Below are 17,500 nucleotides of genomic sequence, written 5' to 3' on the forward strand. Positions count from 1 at the left end.
TCCACTATGGACTCGACTCTCACACTATTATGTTAGATCCACTCGACGTCCATTGCACCGATCGCCATGAGCTGCGGTCCCCTCCAAGATTTCACATTGTCACATTGTGTTGAGTTTTTCCTTGCCCTGATGTGGGATCTGAGCCCAGAATGTAGTCGTTGTCAGGTTCCTCCCTGATAGTTTGGTTGTGTTTTAGGTTTTCCTCTGCATGTGTCTTTGTTTCCTGTCTTTATTTCCTGTCAGCGCTCTTATTTTGCCCGTTTCCTGTGTTTCATCCCTGAGTGCTGTGTCCCCTCAGCTGTGACTGATTGGCACTTGGCCACACCTGGTGTCAATCAGCCAGCTGCTATTTGAACCTGCCTTGCCCTTCAGTCTGGGTTGGATTATTGTCGTTGCTACCTGTCATGTATTGTCGTGTCGTAGCGGTAAGCTATATTTGGTAGCTTTGTGTAGCTTACTGTCTTTTGTTCCCTGCTTCCAGTTTTGTTTGTTCATTGCCTAGTTTATCCGCCTTGTGTGCGCCTTATGTTAGTACCCTTTTGTTTGTTCTTGTTGTAGCATTTGTATTAAATCATGTTTTCTTATTCAATGCCTGCCTCCTTCTCTGCATCTTGGGGTCCGTCACCAACAAACTTTGACAGTCGCGGCTTGTGCAGCCCTTTGAGACACTCTTGATTCCGGGCTATATAAGTAAACATTGAATGATCGATGGACTACGTCTGGGGTGGAGATTTTCCCTGCCTTTGGCCCAATTAGCCGAGGCTTACAGCAGACTCGGCTAAGTCTGGTTCAGCATGGCCGCTCAGCCCAGAACTGCTATGCAATCCTAATTAAGGATCTCCTCCGACACCAGAGACTATTTGGCTGCCCTCAAAAAAAACTGAGCACATTTCTGTGAATCTGGACTGAAGTAAAGCCACGTCCCTGCAGCCCACGCTCGGACTCAACCAACTGGCAAAGCTTGGCAAAGACTCTGAAAGTCCCGGGAGGGCAAGAGGAACAAAACCATTTCATCCCTCTCTTTAATAGCCCGATTCTTTCTGCTCTCTGACTCGCCACCTCCCACTTTTTGTCCGCGACTGTTTCGGCGTCTCTAGTGCTCTTCTGTTCCGCGCTCTAATCTTAGGCACTTTGTGCCCGGAATTCATTAACATCGGCGGAGTCAGAGATCAATGTTTACCGCCGGAACCGCTCCCGGCCCGCACCGCCACGCTCGGTGAGCGAGTTCATCTGCGCTGCGGAATAACAACCAACGCTAACTTGGTCAATACCGCAGTCACAGGTCTTCATCCAAATGAAGTGTGCGGGATCCTCCCAAAGGTCTTGGAGAAGCCTTTTTTTTTTTAGACACATTCTAAGACTTCCAGGCCAAAGTGGCCCAAATCTGAATATTTTCCCAGCTGACTGTTTACACCGGTGTAAACGCGCCAATGTGGTTCCGATGTGGTCTCGACACACTTTGATGAAGTGAAAGGCAATTGAATTTACTTTGAACTTTTATGAGTCGTGTCAATGGGCCCCATTCAGCAATATCAATGTTTACTTATATAGCCCTAAATCACTAGTGTCTCAAAGGGCTGCACAAACCACTACGACATCCTCGGTAGGCCCACATAAGGGCAAGGAAAACTCACACCCAGTGGGACGTATGACAATGACAATGATGACTATGAGAACCTTGGAGAGGGGGAAAGCAATGGATGTCGAGCGGGTCTAACATGATACTGTGAAAGTTCAATCCATAATGGATCCAACACAGTCGCGAGAGTTCAGTCCAAAGCGGATGCAACACAGCAGCGAGAGTCCCGTTCACAGCGGAGCCAGCAGGAAACCATCCCAAGCGGAGGCGGATCAGCAGCACAGAGATGTCCCCAGCCGATACACAGGCGAGCAGTACATGGCCACCGGATCGGACCGGACCCCCTCCACAAGGGAGAGTGGGACATAGGAGAAAAAGAAAACAAACGGCAGATCAACTGGTCTAAAAATGGAGTCTATTTAAAGGCTAGAGTATGTAAATGAGTTTTAAGGTGAGACTTAAATGCTTCTACTGAGGTGGCATCTCGAACTGTTACCGGGAGGGCATTCCCTAACTTTCCCTCTTACCGTATTTCCTTGAATTGCCGCCGGGGCGCTAATTAATTTAAAACTTCTTCTCACTCCGGCGTTTACCAAAGGCATGCGGTAAATTTAAGCCTGCGCTTATAAATTTGAGTGTGATGTAAGGATAACATCATGAAAAGCACATTTAATAAAAAAAAAACGTTATTATGGTCTTACCTTTACTTATAAATGAAGTCCATGCGCAGCACCTTCTGATCAAAAGCATCGATAACTTGTTTATAGAAGTCTTCCTTATCTTTCTTCAGTTTTAAAAGTCTCTCTGTCTGGATGGAGATCTTCCTTTATTACCTCCTGCTTCGATTGAAAGCCCAGTTTAGAAAACTGTTTTATTTTGGATATGTAATCCTCCATGTTAAAAGTGCAAGTGAGAGGGAAAAAATAAATGATTTTTTGCTCACTCTTGCTGCTTTTTGTCACTTCTTCTGCAGCCGAGTAGTCGCGAGAAGGATCACTAGCACCCTCTACCACCAGGAGGTGGGAGTCATTAAGTGACTAATATTTGACACACACAGCTATGGTATATTATTAAAACAAAGCTGATTACTGTTCTTTTAGCATATTCAATAGCTTGGACCTTAAATCCTACTGAATAGCTCTTAATCTTCTTCTTTGTATGCGATTTCAAATTATTGAAATCAGCCTCCTCCATTTTGAAAATGATGACAGTTGAAGTGTCACTCGTGACGTGACGAGTTTGACCCAGCGGAAATTCTAGACATCCGCTAATAAAAATAATATTTTGCGAAATGAGTTTGATCTACGCAGGCGCATACTATATAGCCAGGCGGGAATTCAAGGAAATACAATATCTTTCTTCCTAAGGGATTTCCTAAGATGAGTCCATTCAAATTCATGACGTATTCTTAAACGGCCAAATCGTTCCCACCTGCCGTTCTTAAGTTGCTAAATGCTAAATGGTTAGCGAGTGCGTGTGTATCATAATTTGCATATAAACACAACCTTATTTCCCCAATATGCATATGTAACCACCCTTAATTCCGTAGGTAAACACCCTTAATTGGGGACTGCGTGGCGCGGTTTGGAGAGTGGCCATGCCAGCAACCTGAGGGTTCCTGGTTCAATCACCACCTTCTACCAACCTTGACGCGTCTGTTGTGTCCTTGAGGAAGACACTCACCCTTGCTCCTGATGAATGGTGGTTAGGGCCTTGCATGGCATCTCCCGCCATCGGTTTGTGAATGTGTGTGTGAATGTGTTGGTGCACGAGCCACGCACCTGAACTCGATTGCGGTGTCGCTCCCGGCACGCCCCGCCTCTCCGCTCGGCCACATTCTCCGCCTCCTTGCCGCCATCTTGCCCTGCTGCGCCTCTCCACAAGTGTCAAAGCGCTTTGAGTACCTTGAAGGCAGAAAAGCGCTATACAAGTATAACCCACTTACTGTTTACCATTTTAATTCCCCATATAAGGGCACAATTCCGGCGAAAGAGCCAAACATAAAAAACACACGGAGAAAACACTAACAGATTACAGAAGATAAATTTGTATTATTCCAAGGGGGGAAATGCATAATGTAAGTTTAAGAAAGGGGGGACTGCTGAGGTAGCCTAAGGCGTTCAATTAAATATTCGTCACTTCGGGCAAATAGGTCTACATGGTCGTGAAATATGCATTCCCTCCTTAGGGCAGTGTGTGTGTGTGTGTGTGTGTGTGTGTGTGTGTGTGTGTGTGTGTGTGTGTGTGTGTGTGTGTGTGTGTGTGTGTGTGTGTGTGTGTGTGTGTGTGTGTGTGTGTGTGTGTGTGTGTGTGTGTGTGTGTGTGTGTGTGTGTGTGTGTGCGCACGTTATTTTGAAATGTCTATATACAGTATTGCTAATTTTCTATCTATCTATGATAATAATGTATCATTATACAATAGAAGTAAGGGAACTTGTCACACTTAGGAACAAGTAGACCACCCTAAGAGTGCTCAGGAGCCCTCCTAGATTTTGTTCTTACCTACGAACAAATCCCAGCTAAGAAAACATTGGTAAATACAAAAATCCTCATCAAAAACTTCGTAAGCGGGCCTAAGAACATTTGTTCTTAAGAAGGGTTGCTGAATGGGGTCAAATGTGTCTACAACTGTGAAGAAGTCGCTTAGAACAGTTTTTTTCAACCTTTTTTTTTTTTTGAGCCAAGGCACATTTTTTGCGTTAAAAACATACAAAGGCACACCACCAGCAGAAATTATTAAAAACGAAACTCAGTTGACAGTAAAAAAAAAATTGTTGTTCGAATTATTGGATATGACTTTAAAGCATAACCAAGCATTTATCACTATAGCTCTTGTCTCAAAGTAGGTGTACTGTGACCACCTGTCACATCACACCCTGACTTATTTGGACTTTATTGCTGTTTTCCTGTGTTTAGTGTTTTACTTCTTGTCTTGGGCTCCTTTTTTTCGGTATTTTCCTGTAGCAGTTTCATGTCTTCCTTTGAGCGATATTTATGGTTTACTAAGAGGAGTGACGGACAACGGACACCAGAGGAGGGGGGGTATGTTCAATAACTTATTATATATATGGTAAATATATATATATATATATATATATATATATATATAATCAGACTACTAAACAATACTAAAAAATAAACCAAGGAAATGTAGTGTGACAAAAAAAACTCAAGAGTGTATGGTGGAAGACTAAGTGTGTAAATTAACTGAGGTGTGTGTTACCAGGTGTTGTAGAGAGCAAAGGAACAAGGCAGTCTGAGGGGCAGGCAGATGAACATCCAGGGCAGGAGAGGAGAGACTTCATCCGTGTTCAGACGATGGTTGGGAATCGAGGAAGGCAGTCCAAAAACACCGGGAAACAAAAGACGATCTCGAAGGGGAAGACTCTGCGGGAGAGCAACACGGACGTCAGAATCACGGAGGGAAACACAACAACGATGAGTGAACATCAGGCTTACGGTACACAGAGAGGTAAATACGTTCCGGCCCCGTTCCTTGGCTCCACTAGACCTTTATCCGGCCCGCCCTCATCAATTCCAGGTGAGATTGGCGATTGGGTGCAGGCTTGTCGCTGCGTGGGTGTGCTGCGCTCAGCGTGAGCGGGGGCGTGTCCAAGCGAGCAGCCAGAGGAGGAACTGTGACAATCAGATGCAGGAGAAAAGCGGGTTCGAATCCACGCCGGGACAATATTTCCCGCATATACTTTGTTTTAGAAATCAAGAATATTTCAGTTGTTTTTATCCTTCTTTGTGGGGACATTGTTGATTGCCATGTCATTTTCGGATGTACATTATGGACGCCGTCTTTTGATCCACAGTAAGTCTTTGCTGTCGTCCAGCATTCTGTTTTTGTTTACTTTGTAGCCAGTTCAGTTTTAGTTTCATTCTGCATAGCCTTCCTTAACCTTCAATAACTTTTCTTAGGGGCACTCACCTTTTGTTTATTTTTGGTTTAAGCATTAGACATTTTTACCTTCATGATGCCTCCCACTGTTTCTGACATCTACAAAGCAATCCCTTCTCTGGGATTATATTCCCAGTTTTGATCTTGGATGTATGGTCACTTAAGAAAATTCTATTACTGTTAAGCAAACTATGAATATTAAAATACAACAATGAACGACTTCCTGCTGTCATCGTGCGGGTTGCATGGACCATCAAGGAAGGACATTGTTTTTGCAGGTTTATCTTGTTTATTTTTCAATAAAGCTTTGTCTTTTTAGTCGGATCGTTTTTCAGCTGCTCCTCTCTCCTGCTCTTTGATCGGCCGCGTCCTCGCTGCTGTCTTCGGCTCGCTCTCGGTCTTTTGCGCTCGCCTGCTTCTCCGGCTTCTGTCCCGGGAGACAGGGGAAGAGAGCGCAGTTTTGCATATTTATCCCACGAATAAGCAAACCAGCGAGCAAAATCTAAAGCGGTTATTCGCAAACTGTCCAGATTGCGTTACAATCGAGGCCCAGGATTTTATTAACAGTAGGAAGTCGGGCGAATTAAAGCGCATAGACGGGCATCAAGTCAAAACGTCGTACACGTGTTTGGCCACCACTTTGTGTTTGGCTCCGAAAGCACTTGTAATGCTTTGCAAGAATGTTGCAAAGCGGGTTGCATGGACCATCAAGGAAGGACATTGGTTTTGCAGGTTTGACTCTCGTTTATTTTTTCAATAAAGCTTTGTCTTTTTGGTCCGATCGTTTTTCAGCTGCTCCTCTCTCCTGCTCCCTCCTCTCTTGCTCTTTGATCGGCCGCGTGCTCGCTGCTGTCTTCGGCTCGCTCTCGGTCTTTTGCGCTCGTCTGCTTCTGCGGCTGGTTCTCCTACTCCTTCTCTCTTGATCGCTCCTCCTTCTCCCCTTTTATACATCGTCAGGAGAAATGTTAATTGTGTCCCGGTGTGAGACCCACGCACCTGAATTAGATTGTGGAGGCGTCCGTCCCCAGCAAGCCCCGCCTCTCCGCTCCGCCACATCCTCCGCCTCCTTGCAGAACATGTGTCCTTCATCATAGCTACACGTATGACAAAAAAATGTGTGTAAATGAGTGGTATTCAGTGAGGTAAGATGAATTAAACGCGCTGACAGTTCATTGCTCCTGCCAAACGTCTTGCACTGAGTGGAGCGGATCACCACTCCAAGATGGCGGCCCCACGTCTCGTCAGCACCAGTAGTCAGCAGCGCTCCATGGTCTATGGTGGCACCTGTGTACCGGCAGCGGAACTGTGGAAAACGATTTAGTGGCAATTTATATCCCGTCGAATCGGCCAACGAGGCTCAAGGATTGAAAAGAAGACAAGAAGGGGGAAAAAAAAGCCCCGATGACAAATCACCTGCGTTTGGTCCGAGGAGAGAGGCAGATGTGATGTGACGAGTGATGAAAAGCCGTGCCTGTACGCCGTTGGCCTCCATTTAAAATCAATCCTGTCAATGCGTCATAAGTTATTTTGACGGAGCGTAAGCAGCACTTCAGGAAACAGGAGTTTAATGGCGTATTTAACCTGCCTGTAATTGACCCCGCATTGAAAGGCAGAAAGACTATTAAAGGCTGGAGGCTGTGGCTGCGATACATCATTTCTGATCAGCGCATTTGGAGGGAAAACCGAGGCGGTACAGTATGATCTACAAACCCCCGTTTCCATATGAGTCACATCAGTCCATCTTAGATGATCTCGGGCCCAGAGGAGCCGGCGGCGTTTCTGGATGTTGTTGATAAATGGCTTTCGCTTTGCATAGTAGAGCTTTAACTTGCACTTACAGATGTAGCGACCAACTGTATTTAGTGACAATGGTTTTATGAAGTGTTCCTGACCCCATGTGGTGATATCCTTTAGAGATTGATGTCTGTTTTTGATACAGTGCTGTCTGAGGGATCGAAGGTCACGGTCATTCAATGTTGGTTTCCGTGGAGTGATTTCTCCAGATTCTCTGAACCTTCTGATGATATTATGGAGCGTAGAGGTTGAAATCCCAAAATTTCTTGCAATTGCACTTTGAGAAACGTTGTTCTTAAACTGTTTGACTATTTGCTCACGCAGTTGTGGACAAAGGGGTGTACCTCGCCCCATCCTTTCTTGTGAAAGACTGAGCATTTTTTGGGAAAGCTGTTTTTATACCCAATCATGGCACCCACCTGTTCCCAATCAGCCCGCACACCTGTGGGATGTTCCCAATAAGTGTTTGATGAGCATTCCTAAACTTTATCAGTATTTATTACCACATTTCTCAACTTCTTTGTCATGTGTTGCTGGCATCAAATTCCAAAGTTAATTATTATTTGCAACAAAAAAAAATGTTTATCAGTTTGAACATCAAATATGTTGTCTTTGTAGCATATTCAACTGAATATGGGTTGGAAAGGATTTGCAAATCATTGTATTCTGTTTATATTTACATCTAACACAATTTCCCAACTCATATGGAAACGGGGTTTGTACACCAGATTAGATTTTTGTGTATACCACTGCCTCGTGTTTTTAAACACTCCACAGAAGAGGGAACCTTCACAAAAAGAAACATTTCTTTGGCTAATCAACCCTTGTGCAACGTTCATATTGTTGTTACTCAGCCAGCGTTTGTGGGTCTGATGGACCCGTTCGTTGCATTTTGTGGCTTCTAATGCCTCACAATCAAACACTTTTATGTTAAAATACAGAACAGATGTTGACCTTATCCCAATCAGAGGTGGGTAGAGTACCCAGAAATTGTACTCAAGTAAGAATACAGTTACTTTACAGATTTATTACTCAAGTAAAATTAGGGAGTAGTCACCCAAATGTTTACTTGAGTAAAAGTAAAAAGTATGTTGTGAAAAAACTACTCAAGTACTGAGTAACTGATGAGTAACCTGTTTGTTTAATGATTACGGCAACAAGTAATGCACAAAAACATAAAAATAGCAATGAGCAAATTCAGAGCCAGGAATATCTCTCAAGCAACTAAAACTATAATATATATTAAATAATAAATAATGAAAATAAAAAAATTTAAGGCAAATTGAGCCACAATAACTCAACAGCACCATAGGCTCAGTAGGCATTCATCGATTGATTGATTGATTGATTGATTGATTGAAACTTGTATTAGTAGATTGCACAGTACAGTACATATTCCCTACAATTGACCAGTAAATGGTAACACCCCAATAAGTTTTTCAACGTTAATCAATTACTTAATAAATGACCAAGTCGAGTGATCTACCTCATATATACATACACACACATATCATATATATATATATATATATATACGCAGTATATAATTTATAGTTATTTATTTTGCCGTTTTTGTTGACATGTTGAAGGTGTTTTAATGAAAATACATGCATGTTTAACACATAGATTCCTATCTTTCATGAAGACAAGAATATAAGTTGATGTATAACCTGATTCTGATGACTTGTATTGATTGGAATCAGACAGTATAGTGCTGATAATGTCCACATTTTCAAATGGAGGAGAAAAAAAGTTCCTCTTTTCTGTCTAATACCACATGAAAGTCGTTGGTTTTTGGCATCTTATTTGTCCAGCCTCCATATTCGTTTTTATACACTTTACAAGAAATACATTGGCGGCAAACTCCGTAGCTTGCTAGCTTGTTTGCACTGGCTTTCGGAGACTCTTATTTTGTTAGCGCAGGCGCGATGGAGCGGCGCTTTTATTGTGAAGACAGGAACTGTGCGATCAGTCTTTAGGCTTTTGACGGGAAGTACGGTTGAAATAAAAAGTGTCTTTTTTCCTTTACACTTTTACTTGATTGGTTGATTGATTGAAACTTCTATTATTAGATAGCACAGTACAGTACATATTCCGTACAATTGACCACTAAATGGTAACACCCCAATAAGTTTTTCAACCTTTTTAGGTCGGATTCGACGTGTGACGGTCATGTGACCGCCTGGTTTTGTTTGATTGGGCCAACGTCACCAGTGACTGCATTTGATTAGTGAAACGCAGGCATGCGTAGTTCCTACTTTGAATGCGTGTCTGACAAAATCAAAACCAACAAAGCGTGCATTAACAGATCGATAAAAAAAAAGTAGCGAGTAGCGAGTAGCGAGCTGATTGTAGATAAATGGAGCGGAGTAAAAGTAGCGTTTCTTCTCTATAAATATACTCAAGTAAAAGTATGTGGCATAAAAACTACTCTTAGAAGTACAATTCATCCCAAAAATTACTCGAGTAGATGTAACGGAGTAAATGTAGCGCGTTACTACCCACCTCTGATCCCAATAAACATCTGTTCATAATGTACCTCACTGTGCTTTAGCTCTATGTATGCCTGGCAGGTCCAAGATATTTGTTCCACTGAAATGTATTTTATTACATTTTAATTAGGAAACGGGGGTGGTAAAACCATTATTTTGGTACCAGCATCAAACTGGAATTTAATACTTTTCAATACTTTACTACTTTTCAAAATAAAGGGGACTGTAGACTTAGACTTCCTTTTTATTGTCATTCAAATTTGAACTTTACAGCACAGATAAGAACTCAATTTCTCTACATAAGCTCATGGTAGTACAGGATTAAAAAAAGCAATAAGGTGCACATATAATTAAATACATATGTATAAATATATATATGAAATAAATAAATATATATAACTGTTGTATACGGGGGAGTAGACGGCACACACAACAAGGGGGCGTAGTTTTTAACTATGGTTTATTATATATATGCACTGGCTGCAGTTTTTGTGACCCCCAAGATGCAAGAATCATGAGGAAATACTGAACTGATGTTTACCTTATCCCAATAAACATCTATTCAGTATTTTAACATAACAGTGTTTGATTGTGAGGCATTAAAAGCCCCAAAATGCAAAGGGCCCATCAGACCCACAAACGCTGGCTGAGTAACAACAATATGAACGTTGTATGAAACATTTCTCTGCCAGTTTCTGCATCCCACAGGGATTCTTTTTGTGTTTTTGCAACTGCGGTTCCCACACAAGGTTGCAACATTGTTTGTCAACACTGTCTGCTCTCATTTTCTCGCACATTTGACCCTCTGATGTTCTGTGTACCTACACTCTGTACTCCTCCTGTCTAGGCCTGCTGTGTGTGTGTGTGTGGGTGGGTGCATGTGGTACACAGAACATCAATTTCCACATTTCTATTACCCTCGGGTCCAGTGGACCCGGACATCTTATATGTAATAGAAATGTATAGAGGGGGTGTATGGTGTGTGGTCATTTAAATAAGTATTCGGATATATGTTCTTCACAGAAAATGAACCAAAGTCAGTGAGTCTCAGTTTGAAAAAGTAATTGCATCCTTTTTCTTTTAATAAAAAATGAAAATGGGTCCCACAGACCCGTACACCACACAGGGGTTAAACATGCAACCGCGGTATTAATGTTTTTGCGGCAAGCCAGCGAGAAACTGCATTTTTTTTTTAAAGGATACGAGCAGGGGTGGGAAAGTTACCGGAAGTTTCTTTCCTCTGGTATGGAGAGGATGCGCACACATGCAGTGGAAACCGCCCCGCAGATACCTTCAGATGGCTGACTTAAGTTCCGACCATCTGGCTGCTGGAGGAATCCAAAGCACGTCGGATTAATGCCTACGCTTTGGGACAAAGGCTTTGGCCTCTTATTCATTTACGCTCAAAGTGTCAAGCTGTTCACATTTTTAGCATGAACGTAAGCAACATTTGTGTGTTGTTATGGCAACACCAGCACCGTCCTTATCATTACTAGGCTGATTTCATCTTTAAATGATATCAAGAGTCACTGTTAAACTTAAAGTACCAATGATTGTCACACACACACCAGCTGTCTTCTGCATTTGACCCATCCCCTAGACAGAGTTCAATTTGGCTCAATGAGGAGAGACGTATGGGGCTGTACACTTAGTTACAGAAACAACCTACGCTTTAAGGTCCAGTCCCACGTGCTCCTCTATTTTTTTGGGAGGTCCCTGGTTACATCACTGAGGCTGCTTCTGAAGGAAGGGGGGTAATTTTAGTAACTCCATTTAGACACAGTTGTTAGAATAATCATGAATATATACTATCACACAACCTTTGTATGTTATTGTGCTCAAGTTAGACTTTTGAATCCATACAGGGATGAAACTTCTTGTCTAAGGGGTGGCCTCAGGCGTGACCCGAAGCTAATAGAAGTGTGGAAATTGATGTTCTGTGTACCACACACACTAACACACACACACACACACGCACACACACACACACACACACACACACACACACACACACACACACACACACACAGCAGGCATAGACAGGAGGAGGACAGAGTGTAGGTACACAGAACATCAAAGGGTCAAATGTGCGAGAAAATGAGAGCAGACAGAGTTGACAATGTTGCAACCATGTGTGAGAACCGCAGGTGCAGAAGCACAAAAACAAGAATCCTTGTGGGATGCAGAAACCTGGCAGAGAAAATTTCCATGCAATGTTCATATTGTTGTTACTCAGCCAGCATTTGTGGGTCTGATGGACTCGTTTCATTTTGTGTTTTTGTTGCTTTACTATCAAACACTTTTATGTTAAAATACTGACCAGATGTTTATTGGGATAAGGTCACCCTGTTCAGTATTTTAACATAAAAGTGCTCGAAGATAGCTTTGTGATGGTAACTATTACATGCAAGACTGCTTACCTCTCGGTCTGGAGTAATACAACTCTTCTTACCTGCTCATTGTCCTCCTGGTTCTTGCATCTAGGGGGTCACAAAAACTGCAGCCAGTGCATGTATATGTATATATATATATATATATATATATATATATATATATATATATATATATATAATAAATTAGTTAAAAACTATGCCCCCTTGTTGTTTGTGCCGTTTACTCCCCCGTATACAACAGTTCCCCTGTATTTTAAACAGTGTACATTTCCAACAGCTAAATAAGGATACTTTTAGAAGGGGTGGGGTGTGGTTTCATTTGCAACTTGCAGACAGACAGGTTGTATACGTGTCCGTAAAGCAAAATTGACCTAAAATGTACCCAAAGGATATCCAATACATATTAACCAGACAACACGGAAGTGTTTTAAAACAGTGGTCCCCAACCACCGGGCTGCAGAATTTTTTTTTATTCATTTTTATTTAAAAAAAAAAAATACTACCAATTTTATTTTTTTTATTTATTTATTTTTTTATTAAATCAACAAAAAAATCACAATATACACTTACAATAAATGCACCAACCACAAAAACCTCCCTTTTTCATGACAAAAGCTTCCGTTTTTATTGACAAAAAAAAAAAAAAAAAAAAAAAAAGGATCCCATCCCACTTGGGCCGCGGGACAAATTATTAAGCGTTGGCCGGTACGTGGATACAAAAAGGTTTGGGACCACTGTTTTAAAATGTAGATTCCAAATCATCCTAGGTCCCAGTGAACAACTCTAGCCGTCGTCGTGCGGGTTCCACGGACCATCAAGGAAGGACATTACTTTCGAGCAGTTTTGACTCTGGTTTATTTTTCAATAACAAGCTTGTCTGCGGTCGGGTCACTTTTCAGCTCCTTCTCCACTGCTCGCTCCTCGGTTGCTTTTCAGCCTCTGTCGTCGTCCGCTCCTTGTTGCTTTCTCTCCTCGGTCGCTGCTGCGGGCTCTCCTCCTCCTTTTGCCCCGTTCTCTCCTCCTTCTCCCCTTTTATACAGTGTGAGATAAAAACGCAGCTGCATTTGACTGTGGCATCGCTCCCGACACGCACCGCCTCGCCGCTCGCTCGCATCCTCCGCCTCCTTGCCGCCATCTTGGGCCGGGCTCCAGCGTGTCCTGCCGCTCCGTCGGAGCGTCGGCTCCGCCTCTCCACAGTCCCATTTAACTAATGCAGAGTTCCTTCCTTCTTTCTTCGTGTTGCAATCATCTGATGTTCGCTATTCAGCCGGTGGGAATGTTGTTGTTGAGCTGCACCCGAATGAATAGTGACGGTTGCGATGTGACGATGCAAAGGTTATTTGCTTGATTTTAATTACAGTCGCTCTTCCAGGAGTCGGGGGAGGGAATGGATGCAGGAGGGGTCCGGGCTTTGATGAAGGATGGGATGGAATGAGGCGGAGTGTGTCCATATGCTGCAGGGCTGGTGGGAATTTTGCAAATGGAGTTTTCACCTTGGACACGGCTCCCCGATGCGCTCCAAGGTCGAGAGGAGCGACTAAGACGGAGTCGCATGACTCCGCCTCCGTCTAAATGACTTATTATTGACAAAAACTAGGCCATTAGCCTCTCATGTTGCCACAGACGGGAACGCTGAACTAATGACATTTTGAATATGTCGAGACTCGGGGTTTCAGTGTTCGGACCTCCCAAAACACACTTGACATTTCCAGCCAATGATCCAGGTGACAAGAGTCAATACCAATTTCACGTCAGATGAAGATAAAAGCCTGTTTAACACTTGGGTTACAAAATACTTGGTGAATACATCACTTTTATACCTAAAACCATTATTTCGGGTAAAAATGTCATCATAGCGGGCGGCATAGCTCGGTTGGTAGAGCGGCCGTGCCAGCAACTTGAGGGTTGCAGGTTCGATTCCCGCTTGTGCCATCCTAGTCACTGCCGTTGTGTCCTTGGGCAAGACACTTTACCCACCTGCTCCCAGTGCCACCCACACTGGTTTAACTGTAACTTAGATATTGGGTTTCACTATGTAAAGCGCTTTGAGTCACTAGAGAAAAAGCGCTATATAAATATAATTCACTTCACTTCATCAATATTTGTCAAAGGCCCACGAAGCAACGTGTGTCCAACACATGGCCCGCGGCACTAATGTTGCCCGTTGACTCATTTGATGTGCTCTTAAAAAAGGTCAATTAGTCCCTATATGTGTATATGTATGTATGTATGTATGTATGTATATTTACATCCATCCATTTTCTACCGCTTATTTCCTTTGAGGTCGTGGGGGTGCCTATCTCAGCTACAATCGGGCGGAAGGCGGTGTACACCCTGTACAAGTCGCCACCTCATCGCAGAGATATATATATATATACATATTATTTCTGTTTATTATTATTATCAATGTAATATTTATTTTTTCCATCCATCCATCCATTTTTCTACCGCTTATTTCCGTTGAGGTCGCGGGGGGCGCTGGTGCCTATCTCAGCTACAATCGGGCGGAAGGCAGCGCACACCCTGGACAACTCGCCACCTCACCGGAGGTGTGTATATATATATATATATATATATATATATATATATATATATATATATATATATATATATATATATATATATATATATATTTTTTCTGTTTATTATTATTATCAATGTAATAGTTATTTTTTCCATCCATTTTCTACCATTTATTCTCTTCGGGGTTGCGGGGGATGCTGGAGCCTATCTCAGCTACAATCAGGTGGAAGGTTGCGTACACTCTGGACAAGTCGCCACCTCAACGCAGATATATAATAAATACATATAATTTTTTTTTTCTGTTTATTATTATTATCAATGTAATAGTTATTTTTTTCATCCATTTCTACCATTTATTCTCTTCGGGGTTGCGGGGGACGCTGGAGCCTATCTCAGCTACAATTGGGTGGAAGGTTGCGTACACTCTGGACAAGTCGCCACCTCATCACAGATTATATATATATATATTCTGTTTATTATTATTATCAATGTAGTATTTATTTTTTCCATCCATCCATTTTCTGCCATTTATTCTCTTCGGGGTTGCGGGGGACGCTGGAGCCTATCTCAGCTACAATCGGGTGGAAGGTGGCGTACACTCTGGACAAGTCGCCACCTCATCGCAGATATATATATATAATATATATATATATATATTCTGTTTATTATTATTATCAATGTAATATTTATTTTTTCCATCCATCCATTTTCTACCATTTATTCTCTTCGGGGTTGCGGGGGACGCTGGAGCCTATCTCAGCTACAATCGGGTGGAAGGTGGCGTACACTCTGGACAAGTCCCCACCTCATCGCAGATATATATATAATATATATATATATATATATATATATATATTCTGTTTAGTATTATTATCAATGTAATATTTATTTTTTCCATCCATCCATTTTCTACCATTTATTCTCTTCGGGGTTGCGGGGGACGCTGGAGCCTATCTCAGCTACAATCGGGTGGAAGGTGGCGTACATTCTGGACAAGTCGCTACCTCATCGCAGATATATATAAATATATATATTCTGTTTATTATTATTATCAATGTAATATTTATTTTTTCCATCCATCCATTTTCTACTACCGTTTACTCTCTTCGGGGTCGCGGGGGACGCTGGAGCCTATCTCAACTACAATCGGGTGGAAGGTGGCGTACACCCTGGACAAGTTGCCACCTCATTGCAGGGCCATTATTTATTTTTTGTTTATTTAATTTAAGTTTGTATGTATTTGTAAAAACTACTTTGTTTTGTTGTTTTGTTTTGTTTGGGTTTTTTGGGTGTTTTTTTTGCTGTTTCTTTTTTGGGGGGGCGGGTGGTATGATTGGGATATAAACAAAACATATTTGGGACATTTACTGTAGGGCAGACAACAGCTATATGATGTATGTGAATATGATGTAATAGATACATAGGAATGTCTGAGGCGGTATAGCTCGGTTGGTCGAGTGGCCGTGCCAGCAACCTGAGGGTTGCAGGTTCGATTCCCGCTTCCGCCATCCTAGTCACTGCCGCTGTGTCCTTGGGCAAGACACTTTGCCCACCTGCTCCCAGTGCCACCCACACTGGTTTGAATGTAACTTAGATATGGTTTCACTATGTAAAGCGCTTTGAGTCACTTGAGAAAAAGCTCTATATAAATTTGATTTAATGTTAATAAAAATTAAAAAAAAAAAAAAAGGTCAATGCTTCTTTGAGGCGTGTGTTGACTGTCAGGTTCAAACACTGATGACATCTATTAAACAGACAAGAAGCAAGGAATCATGCAGAAACAGAGTTCAATTTTGGTCAATGAGGAGAGACGTATTGGGCTGTACACTCAGTTAGACTTCCAACCTACACCCTGAGGCACAGCTCCCGTACTCCTCTATTTATTTGGGAGGTCCCTGGTTACATCACTGAACCCGCTTCTGAAGGAAGGGGGGGTAATTTCAGCAGCCCCAGTTAGACACAATATATGATTATTCAGAAATAGAAATGTGCTGGCACTCATGATATCGCCCTGTCTCTGCTTTGTCTGCGTCAAGGTACTCGATGTCCGCCCTTGGCAGTCAGCAGGCCGGGTCTGGACACAAACACTGATACGAGACGACTCGCAATCCAGGATTACAAGTTGTCTCTTTGCACAGATGGAAAAGTACAACTTCAGCACAATTGATTATAACTATAGCAACAGCCTTTAAAAGTGAGAGTTGTGTGATAACTTATACATAATTATTCTAACATTGACCCACAATGCATAGCGGATGTGTTAGCCGCAAAGTGACTGCTTCCCTCCGCTAGATTGCAGTGCATCAGTGTAAAGGGCCGCACACTGACGAGTCAAAGCATGCGGGGGCCCTTTATTGATATTTAATTTTGAAAAACATTTTTTTTTTTTAAATAATCTAAAACACTGTGTTTGCTTCGTATTAACTATTAGTATTAAAATTAGCTACAATATTTGCTTTTTATGCTTAAATTTTGACTGTTGTTTTTTTTTGTCTGATTATATTCCAACACAATGTCGTTTGTGTTTCCCGCAGTGCTTTCCCTGTCTCACCATGATCGAGCTGTGTGACTCGACTTCCCACTGGACTTTGGATTGTCTCCCTTGATCCTTGACCCCCGCTTGGACACGGCCTACGCCCCCCTATAGCTCCCGACTACCTGCTTGTTTCATGGATCTATGAGCCTGCCCCGCCCCCTTTTTGGACCTCTTGCTCAACATTTACGGTGACACTCAACATTTAATTCTCTACAAATAGTCGCACATACCATACACTCTCTTGGATTTTTGTCAAACTCCATTCTCTAGTTGATGATA

The 17,500-nt window shown here is 42.3% G+C and overlaps 1 long non-coding RNA gene across 1 annotated transcript in view; it reads left to right on the plus strand.

Annotated features, from left to right (window-relative positions):
* Window positions 1-17,500, plus strand: part of LOC133535696 (uncharacterized) — a 28,904-nt gene that overhangs the window by 10,523 nt on the left and 881 nt on the right. The window contains exons 3-4 of the long non-coding RNA XR_009802301.1: window positions 16,722-16,879; window positions 17,220-17,500. The exon at window positions 17,220-17,500 is cut by the window's right edge and continues 881 nt beyond it. This is a non-coding gene — a long non-coding RNA (uncharacterized LOC133535696). The remainder of the gene's footprint in view (window positions 1-16,721; window positions 16,880-17,219) is intronic.

This window comes from Nerophis ophidion, linkage group LG16 (genome assembly GCF_033978795.1).
Source record: "Nerophis ophidion isolate RoL-2023_Sa linkage group LG16, RoL_Noph_v1.0, whole genome shotgun sequence".
Classification (NCBI taxonomy): domain Eukaryota; kingdom Metazoa; phylum Chordata; class Actinopteri; order Syngnathiformes; family Syngnathidae; genus Nerophis; species Nerophis ophidion.